The 16490-nt window shown below is 38.7% G+C and overlaps 1 protein-coding gene across 3 annotated transcripts in view; it reads right to left on the bottom strand.

Annotated features, from left to right (window-relative positions):
- LOC124621883 (importin-11) overlaps positions 1–15751 on the bottom strand; it is a 174016-nt gene extending 158265 nt beyond the window's left edge. For 2 of the 3 annotated variants that reach the window (XM_047147351.1, XM_047147353.1), the window contains exon 1: positions 15486–15622. The gene's annotated coding sequence lies outside the window, so the exon portion shown is untranslated. Of the gene's footprint in view, positions 1–15485; positions 15623–15707 lie in introns of those variants that run through there. The other variant, XM_047147352.1, reaches the window with a different exon arrangement.
- Between the last annotated feature and the right edge of the window lie 739 nt (positions 15752–16490).

The following is a 16490-nucleotide window of genomic DNA, read 5'->3' as shown; positions in this document are numbered from 1 at the left end:
TGAGATCTCAAGGGTAAGTAAAGACACAAGTTGGGGGGGGGGGGGGGGGGGGGGGGAAGCAAGGCCTTCTATATTTCTAAATGTGTGAGCAAATATCTTAAGTACCAACATCAACATCATCTGTGGTTAACTGTTTTGAGATGGAGAAATCAAGCCAAATGGTATATATGTTTCATTAAGACCACTGATGTTATTTTATTTCAATAAAGTGAAACACATTTGGTGACAAAAATACGCATTTCGTTGGAGTCGCAAGACAGATTTAAAATGCCTTCACTGCTTTCAGAAATAATCTCAGAAAAAGTAGGCCACTTGAAAGAAATGTATAAGGTGGGGAAGAGTTGTGTAAACCAACACTATAGGTTACCGCCTATGTCCGTTATTGTCGGTTATTACCCACTGTGTTATGTCTATTATTATACAGGTATTGTGCAATTTTTCTTTCAAGAAATACATTAGTACATAGTGCACAAACTGCCAGTGACTGCCACAATTTTCTTCTTCTTATCGTCCATACTTTCTAATACATAAACTACTTTCGAAGTGCCAAAATGTACTAGAGTAAATAAAATGTCTATAAAATGCTACAATGTACAATGTACTTGCATGAGACAGTCGCAATTCCTGAAATTCATCGCCCGTGACCTCTGGCCTGCCGAGGAGAACCACAATCCTGGATCCCGGATAAACTATGAAAATCCGCCACATTACGCCACACACAGACAGACGCGGCCTGCTGGCAGATTATGCCACACACAGACAGACGCGGCCTGCTGGCAGATTGGCGAGACTAGATTTGACTGGCAGGGCCTCCACATAGTGGGAAACTATGGGCTTCAGATAGGCAGGCACGATCCATAGAAATGGCCTGCGGTTTTGGCCCGTCATGGAAGTCCACTCGTGTGGCCAGCTAATCACATGTCACAGACACCATGTTGATGAAATGAGACCGCACTGATCACCCACACAATAGATAAGTTGCGCAAATACTCTGAGAATCAATACTAATGAGGATAGGTAGGAACTCACTGTAAAGATGATCGCTGAGCCACAGACAGGAATGTAGAAAAGACAACACTCTCACAGCTAAATTTGTCAGAAAATGAGGGTCTGCACATTCATTTACACAATCTCTTAGACGCAACTCACGGACACACGTGCCGCCTCCGGCCACTGCACCAACAATCTCTGAGATTCAGATCCAAACAAACCACTCCTCATATCTCCCTGCCTCTCATCGGCAGCTGCTAGGCTAGCATTAAGTGGTGGTGGTAGCACTGACTGCAAGCTTAGGGGAGGGGTGGGAAGGGGAGAAGCAGTAGGAATGACAAAGTAAGGAAGCAGTGCACGTACTCAGCTGCGCCCAACCAACGACGAAGCATGACATCTCAGCAAACAAACAATTTCATGCTACTGAGACCAAAAACGAGATTTTTCCAGTGTTTTTTTTTTCTTTCTTTTTTTTTCAAATTTCTCTGATTCACCCAATATGTTTGAAATTCCCTGTTATTCCCCGATTTCCAGAATTTGTGGCAACCCTGCTATTTAAATGCTGTTGATCCCGTAGATAAGAATTACTAGTCATTTGCAGCTGAATTTTATTCTGTTATGGAAGATGAGTAGTAATAACTCTTACCAACAAGACAAACACTGTGTAATGTTCAGTCTGCACTTATGGCCCCATGGGATTTCCCCATCTCATAATACTGAAAGCACATACCTGCTTGAATTAGGCAAGGTTTACAGTACACACCATTGATTGAGCTACTCTACAAGATAATTTTTCATCCTCTCCCTTCTTTTAAATTTTATAACAACACAGTGTGAAATGGACTGACAGAATGATAAATGAAAATGTACTTTCAAGAATAGTGGAAAAGATAAGAAAAAGGAAAACATCTTCACTGGGACATGTATCGTGTTTGAAACTGACCAGAGATGAGTGATTGAAGGAAAGATTGCAAGGACGAGAGGGAGTGAAAGAGCTCTATGGAGGAAGCCCAGGGCAGAGGGAAGTGGAGAGCAGCCAGTGAATATCAATTGGAACACAGATATATCACAGAAGAAGACCTCAATGAGTAACTCGCAGATCACAAATCCAAAGCTGGGGGTTTGATCCCCAGCCAGTCCTACAACTTTTTTGCCACTTACTGCTTTTTCAGCCTCTGGCAAAAAATGATCTACACTTGTGAAAAATGGCAAGCCGCTGAACAGTTTGGAGACCACATTATACTGTAGGTCCCAGTATACAGTGTGAATAAATCAGTTCCAATAGGACCATGCCTAGTTAAGCACTATGATGTCCAAACCAATATTCAGGTTAAGGATGGTTTTACTTAGTTTGCTTGCCTCTGGTGTGCTGCTACTGACAATATAGTCTACTGTACTAATATTTCTGTACAAATTCTATCAAGAAGCCGAAAGTACTATCTGGTTTGGGAATCAGTAAACATGATACTGCACCAACAGACTGGTGACATCATTATCTTCATAGAGATACGAGTTTCAAGAAACTATCTATTGCTGTCACTAGTATGGAAACAAATAAATCAAAAACTGACAAACTAATCGGCTCTTCATAGAAATAGTGGTTTTTGAATGGGAACGGTCTTGTTATTAACACCTTGCAGTAAATAAAAATTTTGAAAATATCAGACCAGAGTGGAAAAATAGAGGTTTTTCATCAGGGACATAATTGAACTAAAGAATCTGCCTTGAGACTTTTGTTGGCTTTGGCAAATCACAACTGCACTGTCACCTTCCAATCTAATCTAAGCCTCATGCTACACTACAGATCAGCCTGTTACCTCTTATTTAATTCTTTTATTGTGACACATTTGTCAGCTTCAGCTGGTGAGTTAAATAAAAATTTACTCTCAACAAGATGGAATATCTAACAGAATACTAAAGTAGTGTGCAGCACATGTTAATCTTGTACTTAGTAATATTCGTAATTTTTTTTAGGAATGGCCATTTTCTTGAGCGATTTAAATACTCAGCAGTAAAGCCACTTTATAAAAAGGGAGAAATAGATAATGTAGACAATTTTAGACCTATTTCTACATGATCAGTGTTTGCTAAAGATACTGAAAAGGCTTCGTATGTAAGAATAATTGACCATTTCCTTTCACAAGATCTGCAATCAAATGTACAGTTTGGTTTTACAAGTGGTTTAACAACTGAAAATGGTATATTCTCTTTTCTCTGTGAGGTACTGGCTGGATTAAACGAAAGGTTTCGAATGCTGTGCATCTTTTTTTATTTAACTGAGGTGTTCAATTCAGCTTATCACAAAATATGAATCCAGAAGTTGAACCTTTACAGTATACAGGGAGTAACTCACAAATGGTTCACCTCTTATTTTAAGAACAGACAGCAAAAGGTCATAATCCACAGTAATGAGAATGGTTATGATGTGGGGTCTGAGTGTGGCATGGTTAAATGGCGGTACACCAGGGGTCAGTGCTGGGGCCACACCTGTCCCTTATTTATATAAATGATATGCCTTCTGATATTACAGGTGATCCTAAAATATTCTGTCTGCTGATGACACTAGCTTCGTAGTAAAGGATGTTGTGTGCAACGTTGGTGCTGTTTCAAATAGTGCAATTCAAGACATTAGTTCATGGCTTGTGGAAAATAAAATGATCACAGTAAGACTCAGTTTTTACAGTTTCTAACATGCAATTCAACAAAATCTAATGTTCTAATTACACAGAATGGGCATATGATTACTGAGACTGAACAGTTCAAATTCCTAAGTGTTGTGGAAAGCTCATGTTCACGATCTTATAGTTCAACACAAAAAGTAATCTACTTTGCTTACTTTTTATTCACTTATGTATAGCATCATGATTCGGGGTCACTCTTCCCATTGTCAAAGGGTATTCTTGGCTCAGAAACAGGCAGTTCAAGCAATAAGTTGTTTAAATTTGCATACCTGTTGTCTACCCCTGTTCATTAGTCTGAGTATTCTACACTGGCCACTCAATTCATTTCTTGTTAACAATATCAGCTTATTCCCAGGAATTAGCAGCTTTCACTCAGCTAATACTAAGCAGAAATACAATCCATATTTGGATCACACCCCTTTGACTCAGCTGCACCCATTTTCAATAACTACCACAATAATTAAAAAATCTTAGCAGTACTCCATGCACTTTCAAATCTAAATTGAAGAGCTTCCTCATGGGTCACTCCTATTATGTTGAGGAGTGCCCTGAAAAATTAAGTCGATTCATGTGTTAACACTGTTGACTGGATTGTCGCCTTTTTAGGATTCATAAAACACTATCTATGATTACTTTCCTGTTGTAATTTAAAGTACCGAAACATTCCATGACCACAGAAATTTACTCCTCAATTTGGTCCTACAGAAGCAGACATGTAAAAGAAATCTGTACTATCACCTTACAGTCTAGAGCTCAGGCTACACTGGAGACCAGTCTTGTCGTCACCACCACCGCGAAAAAAAAAAAGAAGGTGCAAAACAGACTGGCATTATTGTATCTTCATCAGAGCAGAGTTATCACCCTAAATAACTATGATATGCTGTTAATGAACACACAGTCAGGACTAGCCTATACAATCAAAATAATGCACTGCCACTGATTTACTCTTGATTAGATGCCAAAAGCAATGGAGGAAATGAATCATCCAAAGTTTGTAGTATTACTGTATCCTCTGGCCAGTGACATAACTATGTTGTAATGTCACGGTGGTACAGCATTTTTGAACTGAATCATGTTTGCAGAAGGCATGTTGGCGCATGTGGTGACTTACTCTAGTATGTGATGTTCATGTTTCTAAATTGTTTGCAAGTGTTGGTGGTTCATCGAAAGGCTTGAGCTGGTCGTAAGAATAATACTTGAAGTGTTTGTAGCAGTTCATTAGCGAGTTACTGGGATATTGGGTGCTATGGGCAATAGATTAATTTTTAGGTTGGAATTATTAGTGCTGTGTGTTGCTTATGGATGGCGATTTTAAGTTTATGTTACATATTCTGTTGGTTATGGATATGAAAATGAAGTTCACAAGTAGGTTGCGGCATTCCATCTTCTGTTGACTGTTGGTATGATAACGACATTCACAAGTAGGTTGCTGCCTGCGGCAATTGGAGATAATGTATTGATCATGATTAAATTGCAGCTAATTGCTGAGAAGGTGAAGTAGTTGCATTATGGACCAGGGACCAGCATATGTGGCACTGTTGGAAGTACAACACAGGCATTCCATCTAGATGGTTTCCTGGTATGAGAATTCTAGGTGGGTCATTCAAGAGACTGTGCAGATGACATTATTTTTGCTATTGCTCATCGATTTGTGTGTGTGTGTGTGTGTGTGTGTGTGTGTGTGTGTGTGTTTAGGACAGGCCAGATTTGTATGTCAGCTGAATTTGGTTGGTAAGTATGGTTCTTTTTTGTTTTGTTTTCATAGTTTATAGGATGTGAGAGTTTATGTGCAAAATTGAATGTCTCTTGTATTTTAAAAATACTGGTAATGCAATTTTAATGAATTTTTGGTTTGTATTGTTAGTTATCGATAATCATGTTGGACTGTCATTGGTGGGTATTGTGGAATTTGTTGCATCTACTACACTGTTCACATTAAATTATCGACATTAAGTATGGGCGATTCTTTACAGTGTGTTAACATGGACTTTTGTTTTAGCCATATAGATCAAGTGAAGTGTTTGATACCAGAATGAGATTTTCACTCTGCAGAGGAGTGTGCGCTGATATGAAACTTCCTGGCAGATTACAACTGTGTGCCAGACCGAGACTTGAACTCGGGACCTTTGCCTTTCGTGGGCAAGTGCTCTACCAACTGAGCTACCCGAGCATGACTCACGCCCTGTCCTCACAGCTTTACTTCTGCCAGTACCTCGTCTCCTACCTTCCAAACTTAACAGAAGCTCTCCTGCGAACCTTGCAGAACTAGCACTCCTGAAAGAAAGGATATTGTGGAGACATGGCTTAGCCACAGTCTGGGGTATGTTTCCAGAATGAGATTTTCACTCTGCAGCGGAGTGTGCGCTGATATGAAACTTCCTGTGTGCCTGTGAAAGGCAAAGGTCCCGAGTTCGTGTCTCAGTCCGGCACACAGTTTTAATCTGCCAGGATGTTTGATACCAGATTTTGCGACCTTTGTTGGTTTCTTGGTACTCTTGATTTCGTTTCAACTATTTATGTCAAAGTAAATTTTACAGTGCCTATTTTTGGAGATAGACATGGGTTTGCGGCATTACAGATTTCTTTTGAGTTACACAGGTCAAGTAAAGTTCCCAATACAAGTTTTTTCAGATCTTTTTAATGAGGTTTTGATGATTGTTGAGCTTTTGTTTACTTGATTTTTGCATTTGTGCTTCTTTTGGTATGTCTGCATAATTACAAAAGCACTAAAATTAGTTTGTCCTCATCTACAACCCCCAAATTCCCACAGCTGTCCCATTAGTTTCAAGTCATTTCTGTAGTTAAATGATGTCCATATTATTTGTCTGCTCACATGTGTAAAGTGTGGCGCCATGGATAAGAGGCAATAGGTGGTACTGCAATATTCAGTAATAGCCAGAAAACTTACGCAAACCTTTTCTTGTCAATTCTTGGCTCACACAATTACATAATTTGGAAGGGATAGGTATGAAGCCAGGAAAAAGTTGAAGCTTTGAGTCAGTCTGTGAGATGTACTCAGCAGCACAACTCACAATGAATTGCCTAGAAAAGGCAAGTACTAAGCCTCAAGCCACAATCTATTACAAAATTTTAACTTGTGGTGTACAATAGTTACATTAGTTGTTTAATAAACTCTTTGAGAAAATCATTTGTCTACACTGTTTTGTGTAAGTATTGGAAGAATTTGAAACTGAAGTAATAATATACACGTAGACAAAACACTTAAGGTTTCCAGGTGGGTGGAAGCTTTGAGATGCTGTAACATTTTGGTGATTGTCATACTAGGCATCACCTGACTTTTGCCATAAGAGGGTATAACTTGTTTAGATGTCATTGTTCATCAACCCTTCCACTCAGCTGGAGACCAGAGTGTTTTTCCATCAGTAATATACATTGGGAGTGTGTACACCCATATGAGCATTCAGTCTCACTGTCTTATGTTTGGCTGAATAAGTTTCTACCTAAAACTGTTCACTGCTGTTGCAAGTCCTCATAGCTCACTTTCGAGGGTCATACCAGAACAAATTTTCAGTGATGTATGCTGTGTGTGTTTACTGTTCCAAGGATAAATACTTATTCATGCTCCAGGCTATCTTTGTTACAATGTCAGCAAGTGTCAGTTCACAAAGAAAAAGTGCACAAATACGTACTTTCCAGTTTGTTATAAAACAGCATTATATGACAATGCCAACAATGATTCAATTTATACAATTCCTTTACTCATGACCTCATATACAGACAAATAATGTCTACAGTTAGCCATTAGAAGCACACAGCTCTGTGCTTTCATATGGATTGTCAGAATATTTACAAGGAATTCCATCAAACATGTCCAAGATACAGTATGATTTACTATAATAAAGAAGGCTGTCTTATTCAGCACGAGTATTATAAGGTTTACCAGCAACGTGATTACCTATGAGCACAAAAAACTCACATTAAAACCTTGGCGGTAAATTTCAATTTAATTTCTTTACACACAAATTCTACTAACAGTAGAAGTGTAAGGAATCTCAGCCAATATTGAAAAAAAAAAAAAGAAAGGAAAAAATATTACCATCAGATGATGGAGGGTGGGACAGGATATGGGGCAGGCAACTGATAGAAAAGATAGGCAGTGGGAGAGCAATAACAGGCATCACCCATGCAAGGTAAGGGTCCATATTTGAGTCAATGTTTAGTACAAAGTTTTAATTTGTCAGTAAGTTTCATTTCAGTACATATTCTGATAAAAAGTGAATGGTTGGTAGCTATAATGATACCAAGTATTCTTTCTAACAGAACTTTGTCAGTTACCAGAAGAGACTTCTGTTTATTCTTAGTGACAGCTTCGTGATTATCATACTAAAATGAATGAATGTTCAACATTTGTCTTGTAGATAGGTCTCCCACTTATGATACTCATAACAGTTGCGAGACTAGAATGAGGTTGTGCAGCATAAGTTTTTCAGCTGGAATGGTCACAGTAAAATGAACAAGATTACAAGTAAATGATCCTAGACGGAAAAAATAGATCTGGTAGGGTGTTTCAGAGTTACAGCAACTCTCAATGGTGCAGGGAGAATAGTCGGTAGAATGGCATTCATTTCAAAAGTAGGCTTATAATTTAGGAAACTATGCTCCCTCATCTGAATCCTTGGCATTTACAGTACATTAGTAGTCGGACAAAAATTAGAAATCACCAAAAATATAACACACTGCAATGCCTAATACGGTGTAGGAAACTTTTTGACATTTGAAACAACTTCCAGATATCATGAAATGGATAAATATAGGTTTCGTATAGTTTTCAAGGGACTTTCATAGCAGTCACACACCCTCCTCTCCAACGCAGGTGCCTTTTGGTATTCACCAGTGCTGGGACGACAAGATTTCAGCAAACTAGCAGGGTGTGCTCCACATTACTACACCAGTAAATTGATAAGAGTCATTTTCAATGAGGAAACCTTAAGAATGAGTGGAGGAAGAGATATTACAATCACATCAGAAACTTTAATTTTATCGATATGACTATGAAGTCTGTCGCGACAGAGTCCTTGCATAAAAAGTTCTTGGTTAACTTGCCACGTCAAATTTGGATAAAATCCCAAGCTTTCAATGACTACCTCCGTCATCTTCAACTAACTGTATTGTGCCGGTGAGGTTTCCGCTTTTATAAGCAGTGGACAGTTTCTCATTGGCTGGATGACATCATGTTGAAAATGGTGCGTACGGAGGTGGTGGCCTCTATGTCCACAGATTTTGTTTGCGAGCTTTATCCAGCATTGCTTGCAGTGCCATCCATCGCAACAGGCGGAGAACTGCAAGGAATGTAAGAAGTCTCCCTCTGCACTCTTTCTTTATCAACTGCGCGCTTCCATGCATTGCTGGAGTCTCAGTTGAAATTATTTTCACAGAGTCTAATTTCAACTGCTTCCCTGATGACAGAGACCCAATAGTTTGAAGCGTGTGGAGGTAGTCTTCTTTCATTGAATAAAATCTTATGTTTATTTAACAAACTGTGCTGAGCCACCGCTGATTTTTCTTGATACCTGTATTTCAGGTGACACTGATGTTCCACACAGTGATCGGCAACAGTTCTTATAGACTGGCCCACATAATTTTTGCCACACTCGCAAGGAATGCTGTAAATTCCCGGTACTCTCAGGCCGAAATTATCTTCCACGGGTTGCAATATTTCCTTTCTGGGTGGCCAGACAACTCGTCCGATTCCCTGTCAGCTCAGGATTCTGCTGATCTTGCTGATCGTTGCACCGCAGAATGGTAGCCGCGCAATGTGTGTTGGTCCTCTTGATCTGTTCGAACAGGGTCCTTCCAAGGTTTCTTCGCCAGAGTAGATCTGATATCACCATCAGAATATCCATTTTTTCTTCATACCATCGTCAGATGGTTAATCTCGGAGCCGAGATGATCCTTGTCCGAAATAGTCCTTGCTCTGTGTACCAAGGTATTCAGCATAGCTCTCTTCTGTGCTAGGTGGTGAAAACTATGTGCGTTTGGATATAAATCTGTATGCGTCAGTTTTCTGTCCACAAAATGTATGAGAAATCTATCTGATTTTCACTCCACCAGCACATCTAAGAAGGGTAACTTCCCATCCTTCTCCACCTCCACCGTAAATCTTATGTTCTGATGTATACCATTCAAATGATCAACAAACTGCTGCAGTGCCTCATTGCCATGTGGCCAGATTAAAAATGTATCATCAACATACCTGAAGCAGCAGGATGGACGTAAGGGAGCACTGTTCAACGCTCGTTCTTCGAAATCCTCCATGAAAAAGTTAGCTATGGCTGGTGACAGTGGTGAACCCATGGCTGAGCCATCAGTCATGTCAGGAAACGTTGCGACCCATGAAAGATAATCTTGCCCTGAGAGTACCAGGAATTTACAGCATTCCTTGCGAGTGTGGCAAAAATTATGTGGGCCAGTCTATAAGAACTGTTGCCGATCACTGTGTGGAACATCAGCGTCACCTGAAATACAGGTATCTAGAAAAATCAGCGGTGGCTCAGCACAGTTTATTAAATAAACATAAGATTTTATTCAATGAAACAAGACTACTTGCTCACGCTTCAAACTATTGGGACTCTGTCATCAGGGAAGCAGTTGAAATTAGACTCTGTGAAAATAATTTCAACAGAGACTCCGGTTATGCACTCAGCAATGCATGGAAGCGTGCAGTTGATAAAGAAAGAGCGCAGAGGGAGACTTCTAACATTCCTCGCAGTTCTCCGCCTGTTGTGATGAATGGCGCTGCAAGCAATGTTGGATAAAGTGTGCAAACTTAATCTAGGGACATAAGAGGCTGTCACCTCCGTACACGCTGTTTTCACCGTGAAGTCATCCAGCCAATTAGAAGCCGTCCACTGCTTATAAAAGTGGAAACCTCACCAACCCACGACAGTTAGTTTTACCCCTGATGAAGATGACGGAAGTAGACATGGAAAGCTTGGGATTTTATCCAAATTTGACGCGGCAAGTAAACCGAGAGCTTTTTATTTAATTTTACCGGGTGTACCCCGTTTCATATGAAGCAGGTGACTGGATTGTAGGCAACAATTAAGGCTTACGCACACTGCTACACCCAACTGTCTCTCAGGGGCATAACCTATACAAAAGGATGCCTAGCGTCACCGAGAAGTGCCAGTGAATATTTTGTCTCCAATGAAAGTTGTTCCGATCTATCACCCCCTCCTCCCCACCCCCGTCCTCCCAGGTGCCTGATGCAAAGACTTTCCTTGTATATTTACAGACTTTTTCATTTTCCCCAACAGCTGCCTATTTACCTTTCAACTACAGTTTTCCTTTTAGTCAATAATCTTCTATGTCCAACTTTTACACTGCCTCTTTTCTATTTGTCTGCTATTGTTATTTCACTCCCATCCCTCTTGCTGTCACTCCGTTAATCCGAGATCCACAAAATCGAATCTCTTCCTTTTCTTTGATCCCAAAAGGTAGTCTCTTCCAGTGTGTGTGTGTGTGTGTGTGTGTGTGTGTGTGTGTGTGTGTGTGTGAGAGAGAGAGAGAGAGAGAGAGAGAGAGAGAGAGAGAGAGAGAGAGAGACTTTCAGGCAACTGGAAATCATCTTTGAGTGTAGTATTTCTTTCTTTTAGTTATTTTCCTACTTTGCATATATACAGAGTGCTCCAAGAAGACTGGTCAATATTCACAGACCAGACATGATAGCAATGATCAAGCGAAGCAAAAAGTTTAGCACACACAGCCTCTAAAACGCATGCCTTAACAGCTATGAGCACTAATTCATCTTCCATATTGTGAAACAAATCTCTTCTACTGCAAACACTTATCCTTCCATATTTTTAGAGGTGGTAGTACGGCGCAAAACAAGAAAAAAATTGGCCTGTAAAAATGGACTCTGAAGTGCATACCTTATGGATTACAAGCACTTCTTCACCTTAGATACTGTGGAACAGGTCTCTTCGACTGAACAAATGCTCATCGCTCTTATGGAAGGAATTTTTGAATCCATGTTTACTAGACAACTTTTTCTTGGTTTGGTCCATACTATCTCCTTCCAAAATATGGACAGCAAGCAGCTAGCAGTAGGAGAGATTTGTTTCACAGGATGTATCAAAGATTAAGAAGTGCTCACAGGTCTTAAGGTATGCATTTTAGAGCCCTTGTTTACTAGTCTATTTTGCTTTGAATGATCATATTCCTTTTGCATCCCTGATTACTGAACAATTCCTCCTATATGTTATAAACAGTCCTCGACTTTGTAGCAGTTTCCTTAAATATCTCTCTTTTAAATGCAGTATCAAGTAATCCACCTAAAAAAAATAAAAAATGAAATTTCTATAATAAGTTAAATAATTATATAGGTACCTAAACTCCTGACAGTACATTTTGTAATTACGTTTTAGTTATGTAGTTTCCACTAAATTTGTGTTTTGCATGTGGGAAAACACCTGTGAGACAAAGGTTCACAGTGTGATTTGACCAAATAATCCTTATTCAGTTTGCATTATTAACTACTCTTGAAACAAGTGAAATCGTTAGACCATTCAGTGTTTCTGCAAATGAATTCACTACCTTAATCAACTAAACTACCGTAATCAAACTTCTCCCTAAGCTTGTACTGCTCATTTTCTTTTCTTTTTTCTTTTTTTTCTTTTTTTTTTACAACGTAGACAATCAGATGAATAGATACTGAATTACATCAAGAAGAAAATATACCAAATGAGGGCATAAATTTCTACAAACAGGTCCACCATCATATTTAGCATTTTATTCATGGCTGCTCATCTTCATCATACATTATCATATAATTCACAATACAGCACCTTTGGTTTACTGCCGTTGTCAGAACTGTTACAAAACAGGAAACAAAAGCACTGCTATAACAATTATAGGTTCAGTTGACTGAAGGCCATGTTTACAGAAAGCATATAAGAGTACAGGATAACAACAAAATGGCTGATGTGCCAGGATGAGTATTCTGAAGTAGCCTAGTAGCATGAAATGCTTTGCACACTCACATACACGACCAAACGTTGGCAACGGCCTTACGCCATCCTATACTTGTGCAAACGACCTGTAGCTAGTAGAGGGCGGAAATACGGAAGCGTCCGATCCCACCCGTCTGCTTTGACCCATGATGTCACAAATATGGCGGAAACAAAAACAAACACACACACTTTCCACAAGAAGCCTAATGACACTAACGGGACAAGCGCGGGAAATGGGGTGTTTTGGGTGGGGGGCAAACTAAATATAAACAAATTTAGACGCCTTGCGTAGCTACAACGTGTAAGTGAAGACAGCCATGCATGAATACCCACCCACCTCCCCAGGGGTCGTAACCCCTGCAACCCATAGAAGATAAAGATGCTTCAGTAGCTGATTCGTGGTTTTTGTCTTTAAAAAAACAAAAAAAGAAAAAAATCTCACGGGATAGAACAAACAGATCAGAAAGATAAATATAATAAACTAAAACAGAAATTCGAGGAAACAGATAATTAAAATAAGTAATAGGCCTCAGTATTTTTAAATTAAAAAAAAAAAAAAAAAAAAAAAAAAAAAAATCTCACGAGATAGAACGAACAGATCAGAAAAGTAAATAAAATGAGATAAAACAGAACTGGAGACAGCCACACTCAAACCAAACTCCGCGCCGTCATGACGTCACACACGACAACACCCTTACGTCACGGGTCAAAGCCGACGCGTGGGATCGGACACTTCTGTCGACCCTAGAGGGCTATAGTGCATGTGCATACGTACAGGGCACCTGCAGGCCATTGCTTGCACTTGTTCACGTAACTGTGGATACAGAGAATTTGATATTGATACTCATTATAAGAATGCACTTAATGGTAAGTTTTGATTACTGCTAATGTCATGTTATCACTATCATGTACTCCCACATTCTATCTGTAAAATTGGCCTTTTTTCTGCTTACTGAAACTATTATTGTTACCTTAGTTCTTTTTGTAACAGGTCTGTTGATAACACTAAGCTGAAACTGGGCATACTGTGAATTCTATAGTAATTTGCGATGATGACCTCAAAAAACTATACTTATCTATTCTGTGTTTGCGTATATTTTGAGCTATTTATTTTCATGGCACTATTATGACAAATCCTATAAATACTTGTAAGATGAACCCTGGATGAATAAATAATTCAAATCAAATTCTGAATAAAGGAGAAAAGATACTTATGGAACAACTTGACACTGATGTGACACTTCCAGAGGCATTAAAAACTAGTTGTGCTAATTTGGTAATGGAGAGAAGGGTGTGTAGTAAAAATTTCAGAGTAAATGGTGATACTTATGCGGGGGTGATAGGAGTCAAGCTGGACAGACTTTTGTGGAGAGCTACATCAACTGGAGGAGGAGATGAAAACACACATTTATCCATAAGCAACAGAAACACTAGTGGAAGTGACTAATTAGCGTCAGGACTCACGAGCATGTTTAATTCTGCCCTTCTGTGCAAGGAGTCACAACAGTTGAATCTGTAGTTTGCTACAAACGTTGAGCATTGCTGACAATGATCACCTTGACCATCACAATGATGGAAGAAGTCTAATGTGGAGACTTATGGAATGCCATAAGTAAACAAACAGTTTTGCTAATTATGTGTCTCGATTCATGGATCATTAATTAATGGTATCTACCAACAGTGGAGAATGGGTGAATTGGTTATGGAAAAAATATTAAATTTGGTGGATATATGACTACATGCCAATCATTCTATACACTTGTGTAATCACAAATTTTTCCAAATTAATATTCACAAACCACTAATGATTTCAACTGTTTTATTATCTATCACCTGGACATGAACAAAAACACTTATCTTTGAGTGAAATACCTAATAACATTACACATCCTTCCACCAGCTTAAACCTGCATAACAAAACAGTTATTCCAGTAGCTACTGAATACTACATATCTGGAAGTGAGGTACAAATAAAAAATGATTTCATTATAGAAGTGATATAGTAAAATGTTCTTCGAACGGTATAAACGACGGGATTCGGGAGTATAAGTCTGACATGTGTTTGTATACAATCTGAGCTAAATGTTTCTGTAGATTTTTCAATCTCTTCGACTCATTTGGTTAAAAAGATCGCATTTCTTGTTTTCAACAATTTATTGTCAATGCTACAATTGCGCTTTCAACACAAAGGGGCAACAAGGGATGCAAATATACTCACGAGAAGCATATATATATATATATATATATATATATATATATATATATATATATATATATATATATATATATATATATATATATATATATATATATATATATATAAAACCCCTAAACAGAAGAGAAGCATAATCACCAAGCGAGTAATATTTACTGTTCATATCAATGGTATTAATTTTGTATCCATTTATTCCAGTAAGGGGATAGTTCGTCAAAATCACGATACAAATGACGTGACACAAGACGCTACGGCATATTTCAACTCTTTTCAAGTTCCAGTTTCCATTAAAAATTCTTCACTGGACACACTATTTAAATTAGCTATTACATCGATAATTTAAAATTTTTGTCTTACACGGCTGAAAAGTATGTGGAACAATACATCACAACTCACGCAAATGCTGCAGATAAAACACAAGAGGTCATCTCTCGGCTGACACCTTGGGCTGGTTGCCCGTGCATAACCCTTTATCCTGAACTGAACAGTCACTCGACGAGAGTTGAGTTCAATATAGGCTAAAAAAATCCGTGTTAGCGAAGCCGTAAGGGACACAACAAACTAAATGATAGCTCCTCTTTAGTGTGGGCGAACCTATCTGCAATGACAATACTATACATTACTTACGTGCCACCAAAATTCAATAACCGCACCGGCAAAGGATCAAGTAAGTTTTACGCCTAAAAAGCTTCATTACGAAGACCTTTTGAAAAGGTAATTAAGTATGTGTACAGAAAAACCTACTATTTTAATAATTTGCAAATTACACGATCAATCATGTTATATTTCTAACAAAAGTTAATTTACATTACTAGATCACATGCACTTCATACATAACACAAGGTTTACCTCTTGCGCAGTGAAGTTACTCGCGGCTCATTTGTTTTCGGTGGTTAGAACTCCTGCCAACGTATAAATATTGGAATGTTGGACAGATGCATATGCAGCGATTTACAAAAGCTTGATAGAATCCATGAAATTATGGAATAGTTTTTCAAATTACGGATATATTTCTCTCTGTTATCTCTATTTATTCAGATTTTGTCATTTGATTGACTGTACGTTGCATTCGCGTACATTGTAGCCAACACTGAACGATTACGTGAAAAACATAGGAAAAACCAGGTAATGAATTATTTTTCGATCGTGCCTACAAAAAAGTTCGTATTCGAATTTCTTACAATCAGTGTTTCAAATATAAACAATCCGGATCCTACAGCAAAGTCTTTGATCGCTTGTAAGCTCTTGTCTTTGAGTCCTGAGAACAACATTGCCGTCTTCGCTTCCCTCTTGCGCTTTTTTCACACGACAGTAATTCATCACGCTTTGCCTGTTATAATACATGAAGCAAGTACAAAGAAACAAATAATCTATATTAGTAAAGGGCTAACCCTGTTCATGGTTCACGGCGCACGGGTCCAACTGTAGGTTGTCTATCTGACGGCTTCTGGGGCAAAAAAAATTTGATTTTCAATATTTAATATAATTACTGACAAAATTTTAAAGATCAGTCATAATGTATATTAAGAGATATAATCTTATGTTAACGTAAATGTAAATTTTGTATAAGCTGCTGACGAAATAATCTCGGGCCTCCTTGCGGGTGGTTGCGTCGAAATCCCGCGACTTTTC

This window comes from Schistocerca americana, chromosome 7, assembly GCF_021461395.2.
Source record: "Schistocerca americana isolate TAMUIC-IGC-003095 chromosome 7, iqSchAmer2.1, whole genome shotgun sequence".
NCBI lineage: Eukaryota > Metazoa > Arthropoda > Insecta > Orthoptera > Acrididae > Schistocerca > Schistocerca americana.
This window is presented reverse-complemented; position numbering and strand designations above follow the sequence as displayed.